This window comes from Hyperolius riggenbachi, chromosome 3 (genome assembly GCF_040937935.1).
Source record: "Hyperolius riggenbachi isolate aHypRig1 chromosome 3, aHypRig1.pri, whole genome shotgun sequence".
In the NCBI taxonomy this organism is placed as follows: Eukaryota; Metazoa; Chordata; class Amphibia; order Anura; family Hyperoliidae; genus Hyperolius; species Hyperolius riggenbachi.
Window position 1 is genome coordinate 59,051,011 of NC_090648.1, and position 14,123 is coordinate 59,065,133.

Below are 14,123 nucleotides of genomic sequence, written 5' to 3' on the forward strand. Positions count from 1 at the left end.
GTCCACCACCGCAACCAAAACATTTTTAACTTTTTATCTATTTTTATACTTTCGGCGCCTCTGTTTACCTTTACGCAGCTTCTTCCAATTGCCTTTTGTTCATATTGGTGGATGTTCATGAAGTTACCACTTTGCTGGGTGTGGGCTAGTTTAGATAAGGAAGTTTGAAAATTGCCCTTTAATACTTCTGTAAACACACATTTTGTTGATAACAATAAACCCTTTTTAATCATTGAAAACAACCTCATGCTAGTGAATGGAGGAGACATGAATATAAGATGGGTCAGAACTAAATCAGTAGGATTTAATTTGGTTTTATATGTAGGTGTTGTTTCTCTAAATAAGCTCAGGTGAAGCATATATGTAAGATAAACATTCATTACATGCTGGGGAAACTTTTGTGTATAAATGGATCCTTAGAAATGTACATAAACAAGGTTTTTGTGTGTGTTGTAAAGCTCTCTCTTTCAGGGAGTGATCACAAGTGATGTAGTGAACATTACATTTTTGGTTCGTGAATGCAAACTTGAATTTTCGTGGGAGTGCAGGCGATCGCGGTTTTCCAGGCCTATGGTCAGGCTCAGGTAGTTCAATCACAGTTAAGTGATGAAGAAAACAGTGGTGCTCATCCGGATTCCGGATATCCGGGTAACCCGGATATCCAAACTTTTTTCAGATATCCTATCCGGATATCTGAAGCAGAAAAAAGGTGTATACAAACAATGAACAATGAAATCATAACAAAAGGCAGTATAATATACATATACAAAAACAACAGGGGGAGCATCTTCACATAGATTAAGTAGAAAATAAAGCGGAACAACCTGGAAAATGGGGGACTTAAACCACCCTGCTGAGATTCCAGGGATCACCTTCAATATAAAGTCCAATATAGTCTTAAGGCTCAACCAACCTGTATGAAGGGAAAAGTAAAAAAAAGAAAATACAAACAAAATAAAATAAAGCAAACTAACAGTAACAGAATACATGGGTCCTGATTATCAAGGTAGGGCTAAGTGTATATAAGAAGGGCAAGCCAGGGAGAGTAAGAAATCCATAAAGAAAATTTTCACATAGGCTGATCATAACTGTCTATAGGATTTCCAGTTTTCCCAGATAAGATCTAGTTACATTTTCTATATAATAATAATGTACTCTATCCATAAGCATAATCATGTCCAATCTCTGAGTAACCAGGGAAATATCAAGAGTAGAGGTTTTCAATTGGAAGGCTACACACCACTGAGCAGCAAGAAGCATATATCTATATAGAGTACGGAAGATACCAGGTACATCATAATTAGGGGTGTATAAGAGAGCCTGAGAGGCTGTCAAAGAAATCAGGAATCCAAATACTTTGCGGACCAAAGTTTTCCATTTGTCCCAGAACCTATTGGCCTCAGGGAAGCATATATCTATATAGAGTACGGAAGATACTGTTATAATTTAAGTAGGCCTCAGTTATTTGGACTGAGTTAGTCAAAAAGGCTTGATGAGCAGACCTGCCCTTTAAGGGGATTTTCTCTTAGAGAGAAAATCTATCTGCAGTTCTGACAGCAGAACTAGAACATACCAAGAAGCTGTTCTGTGGACAAGGCAGCAGGTCTCACTGACCTCAGCTTGTATGCCACTGGAACAATAAACATCAGCCATATTTACTAAACAACCAGATTCCTTGTAAGTGGGGCAGAAGCCTCATTGACTATTAATTGAGTAGGTGTGTATGATGACACCATGAGTGGATCCACCAATAGTCTGATCTAGGGGATGGCGAATATGATGTCACGTTTAACTCTTTCCTAGTCAGTATTAAACACCTAGGTGGGCGATCAGAGCTCACTATGCTTCTGACTTTCCCACTAGATATAAAGGCTGACTGGAACCTCTATTTTCATTCTATATGTAATCTGATATAATGTATGCTGTACATACTGTAGGTAGTCTAGTGTAACGTAGTTAGGAAGAAGGTACCTGATTGACTTCAGCAGGAAGTCTAATCAAGAAGCTTGTAACGCAACATGAAGATTGGCGTGGCTAGGATATGATGAACTGTGTCTATCTGAATTCCTGTTTCTTGAATAAATAATGTAAACCTTGAAGAAGCCTGAGAAAGTCTATCTCCTGCTTGCTGTGTGGAGAGTCAAGTGATCTCACAGTCTGTGAGACGCAACTGTAAGAAGTTACTGGTGTCGAAATAGGTGAATTAGAAAGAATATAACAGATACCAGGTACATCGTTATTAGGGGTGTATAAGAGATCCTGAGAGGCTGTCAAAGAAATCAGGAATCCAAATACTTTGCAGACCAAAGTTTTCCATTTCTCCCAGAACCTATTGGCCTCAGGGCATTCCCACAAAATGTGTATAAGGGTACCTTCAGACCCACATCCATGAAAGCAGTTAGGAGATACCGAGGGGTCAAATTTATGCAGTTTGGCTGGGGTATAATACCACCAGAACAGAAGCTTAATTGTTATGTCTTTAACAATGTTGGATTTGAATTAGAAATTGAGGTCCAAGAGACTGACCAATCTGATTGTGAAATCTGGACTCCCAATTCCTGTTCCCAAGCTCTCATATACTGCATTTTCTTATCAGAGTTACTGCCAAGCAGCAGAGCGTAAAGTAGTGAGATCCCAAAATAAAGAGACTCATGCATCCTCAATTCGATGTTAGGAGGGGAAGGGAATTGTGAACAAAACAAGTGTCTAAATTGGCAGTAATAAAGTGTTTCACTAAGGGGGGCATCTCAACCAAATCTAAACACAGAAAAAGAAAGAAATTTTCTGCCCAACCAGAATTTATTAGCTGAGGTCAGCCTCCACTCCCTCCACCAGGAAAATTCCTGAGGACTATGGAATGCGGGAGGGAACCGAGGATTGTCCAAAAAGGATAACCTAGAGGAAGGAGGGGATATTATTCAAATTGAGGAGCTACACACACCCATAGTTTGGCCAAAGATGGCACTATTCTATTCTTACGAGAAAGGGAAGTTATGTTGCTACCGGTCACCACTGTAATTAGGGAAGGCAAATAAAAAGGGGAAATAGATGATGACTCAAATTGAAACCATAAGGGTTTCTAGGCCCCAAACCAATATCTGACCTAATCTGGCTGCCAAATAATAATGCCATATGCTAGGGAGGCCTACACCCCCCTGAAGAGGGTGTTTATACATCACTTAAAGCCTAACTCTGGCTGGTTTATTATCCCAAACAAAATTATTTATCTGAGACTGTAGGTCCGACAGAGAATGTTTCATAAGAGTAATAGGAAGCCTGCAAAATAAATACAATAGCTTAGGAAGTATAATAATTTTGCAAGCGATACATCTACCCAGCCATGAGACCTTATATGAGGATCAACTCTTTAGAAGTTGTGAGATCATTTTGTAAGTAGAAAAAATTTGGCCTCATACAGATTACCATAGAGAGGAGTAAGGAACACACCAAGGTATTTAAATTTGGAGTCTAAAAATTTTGACGTGCGTGGGAGAAGATTAACCGGAAGGGCGGTGAACTTAGTAGAGTTAACTTTAAGGCCTGAAAAAGTAGCAAAGTGATCTAATAAGCCAAACAAGTTAGGGGGAGTGGTGACTAGTCTGGTTAAAAATAGAAGAGTTTCATCAGCATATAGGGCAAGCTTTATGTTATGTGAACCATAACCGGTAATATCAGGATGTTGTCTGAAGGCAACAGCCAATGGTTCTAGGACTAAAGCAAATAATAAGGGTGAAAGTGGGCAGCCCTGACCAGTACCCCTTCTAAGAGTAATGATGGGGAAGGTGGCACCTGGGATACATATCATAGTGGAGGGGTTATTATATAATGCTAACACCGCTAATATAATAGGACCAGATAGGCCAAAGCCTTCCAGTGCTGTGATCAAATATTGCCATCCAGCGGAATCGAAAGCTTTACTGATATCAAGTCCCAACATTAAAAATCTAGAATTAGTTCCTTCTTTAGGAACATTAGGTTTCTATTTTTTATGCTTTTCCCTCACTGTTATACTCACCTGGGTTCTCCAGTCATAATGTACGATTGGAACTTTAATTTCCTCCTTTCTCGAAGGACTCACCCGGAGCTCAGATCTCATTTCCACAGTCTGAAGAAATCTTTCTAGACTCTTTAATCACTCCTAGGTGTGGTCTTCATTTGCCACTAAGTTAGACTGTTAAATGTTTTTATCATTACTTGACCATGTTAAACGGAGGAAAAACAAAACAAAAACAAAATGGAGATGCATATATCAATATCTGTTAATTAGTTCACCCTTATATTGCCATGTAACTCTTATGTTGAACGATGCAATAAAAAAACAGTGTTGAAAAAAAAAATCTAGAATTAGTTAACTCTGCATCCTGCAAAATATTAATAGCTAAACGGACATTGTCAGAGCCATGTCTATCTGGGATAAACCCAGTCTGAGAAGGAGCTATAAGATTGCCTACCATAGAGCCAGAATTTTATCAAATAACTTAACATCATTGTTAAGAATAGAAATAGGAGGAAACCTAGCTGGGGAAGTGTGATCAGCAGCAGGTTTAGTGCAATACTTTCTGTACTATGTTTAAGGAGCTGTTATGATTTAACTTTCCAGAAATTCTCATCTTTCTACACAAGCAAGTAGCTGCACATGGGAAGAGTGTTTGTTACTTAAGGTGGCTGTACATCTAGTGATGATGGGCAGCTTCAACCAAGAGACAAATCTCTCTCTGATTGAATCTGATTGGAGAGAGATCTGCCCATACACCGCAGGATAATTTCCAATTGATTTCAGCATGAAATCTCTCAGGAATCGTCCGAGTCCGCTGCATCCACCACATCCGCCGCCTCACCACTGTTCCCTAATATATAAATGTACATGTATGCATTTATACATTACCTGTCCTGTGTCGCAGTGCCCATCCATATTCTGAATCCGATGCGCTTCATTTGCTCTTCATTAGCCCAATATACACTGGCGCATCTGTGATGTCACACACGGCCCGGCGTGCTTTGCGCCTGAAGTGATTATGAGGCTAATGAAGAGCTGCAGATTCAGAAGATGGACAAAAAGCACAACACAAGACTGGTAATGTTCAGTGGTACGTGCGTGACCAAGCGTCAGGAGACGCGAAACGGCCGTCGCCAGCCACCCTTGTGCCCACCACCCACCTCCCACCTGGGACCCATCAGCGTTTGGATATGTAAGATTCACTTTGTTTGTTATATTATTGTACACAGTACTGCACATTGAAGAGCCTTGTATGATTCACATACTGCCTACGTATTGGCAATAAATCCTTGGCGGAAGGTGCACGCCTCTGTTACATTATATTGCCACATGGCTAATATATAAATGTACATGTATGCATTTATACATTACCTGTCCTGTGTCGCGGTGCCCATCCATATTCTGAATCCGATGCTCTTCATTAGCCCAATATACACTGGCGCATCTGTGATGTCACACACGGCCCGGCGTGCTTTGCGCTTGAAGTGATTATGAGGCTAATGAAGAGCTGCAGATTCAGAAGACGGCCAAAAAGCGCAACACAGGACTGGTAATGTATAAACGCACACATGCACACAGCACACATGCACACTTATACACTGAGGGGACAGCTCTGAGGGTTTCATTCCATTCGTCGCTCGTCCCAATATACTGTAACTCGCCATTACCACAATGCACCTGCTTGAGTTGGTCGGCCCTACATCTTGCAGCATGTCCGAATGATGATGCAAGCGACCAATATTAGCCCGAAATTGGTTGCATCGTCACACGAACATGTACTTGGCAGCTCCAATCTTCATCTGATTTGATTATAATAATCGAATAGGATGGTCGATCTGCTGCCAAGTCGCCAGATGTATGGCCACCTTTATTTCAATAGCTGGGATGATTTATTAACTGGTGTCAAACTTTCACACTCCAACCTGCCAGTTTCTGTTAGGGCCCATTTACAAAATGGTAGCACTAGTGCTTAGCGCTACCGTTTTGCGCAGGTGACTTTACCACGATTAAATCAGTAAAATCACTGTACACTCTCACGATTCCTGACGATCGTGATCAGCGTTTTTATAAGCACTGTATCACAATTGCTCCTGAATCAACAGAAAATGCAGCAGGCAACACATTTTGTGATTGTCATTAATCACGATATGCCCATTATTGGCGGCAATTGGGACAGTGAGATCACTGCCATAGGGTTAATATGAGTCACCCGCTAATTGCCCTTGTGTGAATGGGCCCTTAGGGCTGGTGCACACTACAAGAGCTTTTCTAAGCGCTTTGTGATTTTAAAAGCTCCTGCTAATGTTATCCTATGTGTGTGTTCACACTGGAGCGATGTGATTTTGTAAAAATCCCCCGTAGAATTCCATTAGCAAGCGCTTTAAAATCTCTAGCGTTTAAAAAGCTCTTGTGGTGTGCACCAATCCTTGGAACTATGTGAGCATTGCTTGTTTTATCAACACACAGAAGCAAAACAATTAGGTTGAAACAATAGTTGGCCTCAAAATATGAAGCCAACCTGTAAGTACTGAGTTTTACTGCACTGAATTTCCATTTACGTGACAAAGACAATACTTTTCAGCTTGAAGAGCAGACCACAATTCTACGCAAACCATAATAACCATAATTCAAGAGGACCTGTCTGTGATTCCACAATCTTTAGCACTATGGACATCATTATAAGGCAGTATAATCTTTTACAAAACAGAGGTGAGCATAAATAAGCACAGATTACATTTTTATAATCTTTCTTTTTAAGCATACTAAGACAGACTTTTTAAATGTTTTCTTCCCAATAAAGAATAGTGTACTATTATATTACAGGTATATTATATTGTTTAGTACAGTTATGATAAGAATATTGTACTAAATTATCCTGCAAAAAAGGTTACAGTTAATCATATTTTAGAATTTTAAATACATTTTAAATACGTGCAATTTCTTGATTTATTTTAAAGTAAGCTGACCAGTAGTCTTTAATAATGTGTTTTTTTTCAAAGTTGTATAGAATAACAGAGTAACCAAGCAGCTCAGGGTGACCCAAACTACTAGGAATGTATAGGGGGATAAAAGGGACCAAAAAGCCCTCCTACTAAAAAAGCAAAGCTTGGTGTAATTGCCTTCTTAAAACAGAAGGAAATTTGCAATAATTCAGTTATAAATGAACATTTGTGGTTACCCACAATGCACTACCACTAAATATGCAAATTATCCCTTTTCGCCCTTGTAAGCCAAGCAAGCATCCAGAACCGCTGGTTTATAGCAAGCTTATAGCTTTGTATAGAATAAAACAGACTCAAATGCAAGAATAACATCAACCTAGAGGATTGCCTGCATGGATTACCCAGGCACTACAAATAGCATTTTATTATCACTAATACGTGTAGCAGCGTCCAAGTCAGTCTGATTCAAGTGATTCATTGTGACATCAGCAGGAATGCGCTCTAAAATTAAGTTGAATAAAATGAGAGTGAAGAGTATATTTTTTATTTTCTCATTGATAACTTATTTTAAAAGTTGTTTTAAATTAAAAAAAGTTTAGTTAAATAGAAAAGTATGAAATAAACCTAATGAGAGGAGGTCACTGGATAGCACAGCTATCATGTTTCCAAAGTAGGAAGGAGAATTGTGTGCTGTGGTATACAAATATTTAATGTATTCAGCTATTAAATACTGTATATTTTAGTGTCAGAGCAAAAAAAATAATAGAAAAAATAAATGATTAGATTTTGTGGAGAGTGTTTTCCAAATGTGTGAATTAGGTACTGAATATATTATTTTGTGTGCATAGAACACTGAAACTGTCCATCATCTACTGATACTGGTTACATCTGTTGTAATGTTAATGCAGCTTTGATCAGCACCTTGAACTGCCCTTTGTTCATATTGTGGAATGTTAATGAAGATATCACCTTGCTGGGTGGGGTGAGTTTAAATAAAGAGGCCTTAAAACAGTCCTTTAATCCTACTGTAAACACCCCTTTTGTTGTTAACAATAAACTCGTTTCAACCAATGGTAAACCACCTCATGCTAGTGAATGGAGAGGAAGCGAATATAAGACCCAAGTCAGGTAGCAGAATACTAGAGACTTCCCAGGAATAAGAAGCCCCAATACTACATCCTACCAGGTAACTATGACCCTTCTGATTTACTCAGCTACAATATTACTCTAAAGACTAAACACATTGTAGTTAGAATTGGATTGTGTTATTTTGCTTTCTTTAGTTTGTATTTTTAAGATAAATTATGTTAATACGTTTGACATTACAGAAACCAGTTATTTGTAAATATGATGCTTATGACTGGGTAGCACATGTTTGAATGTTATACTATACAAAAGTGTACCTGTTAGGGGGAGAACATTAAGGCTAAGTATCAATTTTTAAGATGAATTATGTTAATAAGTTTGATATTACATAAACCAGTTAGTGTAACACTCATAACTGGGTGACACATGTGTGAGTTTTATACTGTACAAAATTACACCTGTTATAAGGAGAGAGTTAAAACTAGAGTTAAGCCTGGGATATACTTTTTTTGTATATGCTTAAAAGATTTAACTTCTTGACAACATTTGCTCTTTACTTCAACTTTGTTTGTTTTTTGATGTTTTTTTTGGTTTAAAAATAAAGTGTAAACAGTATTATTGTACATAAAGAGTCTGAATAAATCCCACGTGCAAAAGAGAATCTGATAAATAAACTAGGAACAATAAAAGGGATGTACAGTTTATCAGACTTCAGTAACCAGTCATGAGGCTATATGTTGGTCAGTTAAAAAGAACGTAGATAATGTAACATTTCAAAAGAGAGGTATAACAATCTAAAATTTTAAAGGGCAGTAGTCAAATAAGAACTAAATACTGACTGGCAAGGGATAATAGAGAAGGGGAGAGCTGACAATGAGTGGCCAGAGGGCACAGTACTCAGAGTCATCTGAGGGTAAGTGGTATGAGGAATAGTGGCATGAGCCAGTAAAAAATAAAGCCCTCCCTGGCAAGGACCTATACCAAGATGCCAAGAAGCCTGCTAACTCATGGCACACTATTCTGGCAGCTGGAGAGTGCACTTGTGTATGTATAAAGGAGGCATAAAGTGTAAATGTTGGTGCTGTTCTTGCTGTTGTTATGAATATTGTTAACAATATTGTAATAACAGCTCAGCATTAGTTATTTGAATGTCACTATAATCATTGCTTAACCACTTGAGGACTGCAGTGTTAAACCCCCCTAAAGACCAGGCCATTTTTCTTGAAATTTGCCAATCTGCAGGGCCATACAACTCAGCACACAAGTGATCCCCCCCCCCTTTTCTCCCCACCAACAGAGCTCTCTGTTGGTGGGGTCTGATTGCTCCCCCAGTGTTTTTTTTTAATATTTATTTTATTCTTTTTTTTAAATACATTTCACTTTTTTTTATAATTTTCTTACTCTCCCTCCCCCGTCAGCCTATTACTGCGATTGGCTGTGATAGAGTTCAGCCTATCACTCCCTATCGCTTCTGTGTCCCCCAGGGGGACAGCCGTGTCACTAAGTACAGCGATGCCGTAGATCGCAGTGCTGTACAGCCTAATTAGACAGCGTTTTCACCATCTAACAGTCTCCAAGCGGCGCAATCTCCAATCTCCCGCTAGCCCCGTAGAAAGCCATTCACGCCAATCGGTATGGAGCGGTCCTGGGGCTGGTGCCACGTTCACGCCAATTTGCATTGATTGGTCGGCTAGTAGTTAATTGGAGGGGGATGCTGGCACATGGGAGGTGCTCTAAGCATCTGCACACCTCCCCACACTCACATATAGCTGTTACATTTTTCTGTACCAGCTCGGCTCTGCTATCCTTTAAGTGATAACCAGCTCGGCTCTGCTATCCTTTAAGTGATAATCCATAAAGTGTTGTTTAGTAGAGATGGCACAATCTTTTCTCCAGTATTCTGTGAACATCCACTGTTTGACTTTGTGGCAAACAGTGAACATTTGGCATGTTTGATTCACCCCTACAGATTATCATTGAGCTAAACTTTGGCTCCTTACCTCACAATCAGCAGACACATGGCAGCCAATCAGCTAGCACCTCCTCCAGGGCCCCCCACTCCTCTATCAAAAAGCAGTTGTGGTGGTCATATTGGATTCATTCTCTGCTGGCTGCTGACTGTTAGTGAGAGCAGGGTCAGACTTGCTGCTGATAGGTAGGGAAAGCATTAGCTATGCCTGTGTTCTTGTTCCTCACTTGCTGTGAAAGCATCCCAAACAGCTCTTTTGAGAGCTAGCACATCGGTCTCCTGTGTTTTTCTGTGTGTGTGACACTCCACAGCCCACTGACACCCAGAGCTATGTGCACACTACTGCTGATGCTACATTAAAGTGGACCCAAATTAAAAATACAAGATTTCAGAAATAAAATCTATTTTCTAAATTATAATAATAAGTAGCAGCCTTTTTTCAGCTGCATGATGACAAATATAAAATATTTTACATTTATTGGAGGAACCCCTCCCTTCCTTTCAAAGTGCCGGGATTTTTCTGGCAAACTGGTGGAGTAGATGGTGTCCGGCAATGGAGGAATTGCTAATGGCTGCCCCCAGTATAATCCTAGCTATGAAAAGAGAAGGGTGAAAAGCATGCACTGAAATGATCATAGGTTTGAAGGAGTGTTTATTTATCTTTGTATGTGTCAGAGTGGTGCAACTAAATATTTTTAATTAAAAAAATGTTTGGTTTGGGTCCGCTTTAAGTTGCAGGCACAGAACCATTCCAGTGCATTATTATTTCACTGTATTCTGATAGTACTATTGCATTTTTCTGTGTGAGGCACTTCACAGCCCACTGACACTTAGAGCTGTGCATAATGTATTGCCTGCCCTTTAGGGATTAAAATCCGACTTTGCATCAACTCTGTAATTTTTGGTGGGACTGTTGGAATCCCTCTCTGACATGACACAGTCCAGGTGTTAGACCCCTTGAACAAAATTTTCATCACTTTTGTGGCCAGAAAGTATCTTTGTAGGTTTTAAAATTCAGTGGCTGGATAGTGTAGCGGTTAAGGGCTCTGCCTCTGACACGGGAGACCTAGGTTCGAATCTCGGCTCTGCCTGTTCAGTAAGCCAGCACCTATTCAGTAGGAGACCTTGGGCAAGTCCCCTAACACTGCTACTGCCTATAGAGTGCGTCCTAGTGGCTGCAGCTCTGGCACTTTGAGTCCGCCAGGAGAAAAGCGCAGTATAAATGTTCTGTGTTTGTTTGTTTATTTGTTTAAAATTTGCCTGCCCATTGAAATCTATGGCGGTTCACCAGATTCACCTGTTCGCAAACATTTGCAGAAGTTTGCATTCGGAGTTCGCAAACAGAAAATTCTATGTTTGCGACATCTCTAATGTCTACATCCAGCAGCTGTGATTTCTTAGGAAAATTAAAATGAATTTATTTCTGGATACAATACAAAGGGGAAAAGAGGCGTCCAAAATGTGATAAAAATGCATTAAAAACTGCTAAAATGAAAAAAAAAAATCAGGTGGCTTACCTCAAGGAAGGCCAATTCGAGTAATAGTAACAAACTTAAATATGCACTTGGCAACACATTTTGTGAGTCTCAGCCAACTTCCTCAGACCAAAGACAGTGTCACAGTGTATCTAAGCCAGAGCTATAAGCGCCTTTAGTATTAATGCAGTCTTATCACTTTTTGAGTGACTCTTTTGCTCTTTCTATCTCACACCCCCCTACGGGAGGGGTAGTCTACTTAATTGGGGTTGAGACACCAACCTGACCACCATCTAGAACCTTAGAACCTTTTGTATCAAGAGATTGACTGTGTCCAATTTACCTGGACACTCGAGTGGAGTCAGGTTTTTGGATCTTCACCTGCCTACAGTGGTTGGTTGCATGTCTGCAACCTTCCTTTGTGAGTACCATTTTATACTCTACTAACTCACTAACTACTGTGACATACTACACCATCAGAAATCCCATTGTTTTTGTGTTTTTGTCTCCCTCCAGGGGGTTCCCACATCACCCACCTGTACGTGTTCTGAATGCAATATCAGCATGTGCAATAGGTGGATTAACTTGGAGCAAATTATTCAAATTGCATTTTTTTAGGTTACAATTTTTTAGTGAAATTCTTGTGAATGACAATCTGATAAGAAACAAGCAGCATTATGGATTATCCTGTGCTAATTCCAAGTGTCTAAAAAAGTGATTATCATCTGAATTTGTAGTTTTATAATATACCTATTTTTCCTTTAATACGCTTTAAGAGCTTCTGGGAATATAGTAACAATAATATATAATGTATTCAATTGCAGGAGGAAAAAAGGATCTCCAGCAACCCATGATGAGTCACAGAGGAGACAATCCACATCACTGCCCAGAGTGTGAGAAAATCTTCACTTATAAATCAGAGCTTATTAGACACCAGAGGAGTCACACCGGGGAGAGGCCGTTTTTCTGTTCAGAGTGTGAAAAAAAATTCACTCAAAAGTATAAACTTGAAGTACACCAGAGGATCCACACCGGAGAAAAGCCATTTTCTTGTTCTGAGTGTCAGAAATGTTTCAGTCGGAAGGGAAACCTCATGACTCATCAGAGGATTCATACTGGAGAGAAGCCTTTTTCCTGCTCAGAATGTGACAAATGTTTCTCTGACAAGTCAAGCCTTACAAAGCATCAGAGGATTCATACTGGAGAAAAGCCCTTTTCCTGCTCAGAATGTGACAAATCTTTCACTGACAAGAAATCCCTTACAAACCATCGGAGGATTCATACTGGAGAGAAGACTTTTTCCTGCTCTGAATGTCAGACATGTTTTGCAACAGAATTATCTCTCAATTCACACCAAAGAATTCACACTGGAGTGAAGCCATTTAAATGTACAGAATGTTATAAATGTTTTTCACTTAAGGAATATCTTACAGTGCATCAGAGAACTCACACAGGAGAAAAGCCATTTAAATGTAAAGAATGTGATAAATGTTTTTCACACCGGGCACATCTTACTCGGCATCAGAGAATTCACACAGGAGAAAAGCCATTTAGTTGTTTAGAATGTGGCAAGAGCTTCTCACAACAGTCACATCTAAGAAGTCATCAGAAAATACATAAGCGAGTGGATTTAAGCCTGTAAACTGTTAATGAACATTTTGTTCAAACATCACAGGATTTTGTTTGATAAGTAGAAAAGATTCATTCACATGTGTGATTTGAGGGTTGATGCATGATGCTGCAGTAATATTGCTGTACACAGTGACAAACAATGGTTCGCACAACAGCCGGGGGCCCCAATCTCTCTCATTGGCTGTGGCCCCACTGCCTCTGAACTGAATGTTACAAAACACACAATTTGCAAATTGTGTGTTTTGTAGCATTTAGTTCAGAGGCAGTGGGGGTGAGTTCCCTGGGAGTGAGAGATCCAGGGCCCACCTGCACTTCCCTCTGGGTATCGCATGGTGGTTTGGGGGCCCCAGCTAGTGAGAGAGACTGGGGACCAAACCATTGTTTATGATTTTAAATTTTTTTGCAGCTTCCAGGATGCAGTTGACAGGTGAGTGGTTAGAGAGCGGACCGTGTGGGAGATGTGCCTACACGGGGCATCCCTGTAAAATATGTAATCTTCAAAGCCTCCCACCTGAATGCTACCTAATTTATGCAATACCTGCTTAATTTGGTACGGCAGGCAAAGGGTGTATGACAGTACACCTGATTGGCTGACTGGAGTCTGCTGACCAAATAAAGGTAGGAAATTGCTATAGCTGGGAGTGAGCAAATTGTGTGTTTTGTACACAAACAGTGCACAGCAATATTACCATTACTATACTGGCAGCAGGTTATCGTGAGTTCCATTATTAGTATAACCCGTGGTACTCTGGTAACAAGAGTATTGCTATAATAACAACATACAACGCTTGTTATCATAGCAATGGCAGCAGTACTTGAGAACCGCAGGTTGCGCTAACAACAAAACTTGCAGTAACCTGCTGCCGGTAGTAACATTAATATTGCTGTGCACTGTTTGTGTACAGCAATATTACTGCAGCTTTGAGTACCACTTAGAAGCTTAATCCACCATCAGAGATTACAGAACAGACAGAATGTGTATAACTTTTGGTGATGTATTAAGAAAACTGCAAATGAAATGA

At 39.8% G+C, this 14,123-nt stretch overlaps 1 pseudogene; it reads left to right on the forward strand.

Annotated features, from left to right (window-relative positions):
* LOC137562128 (zinc finger protein 585A-like) overlaps window positions 1-13,023 on the forward strand; it is a 92,036-nt pseudogene extending 79,013 nt beyond the window's left edge.
* The last annotated feature ends 1,100 nt before the right edge of the window (window positions 13,024-14,123 follow it).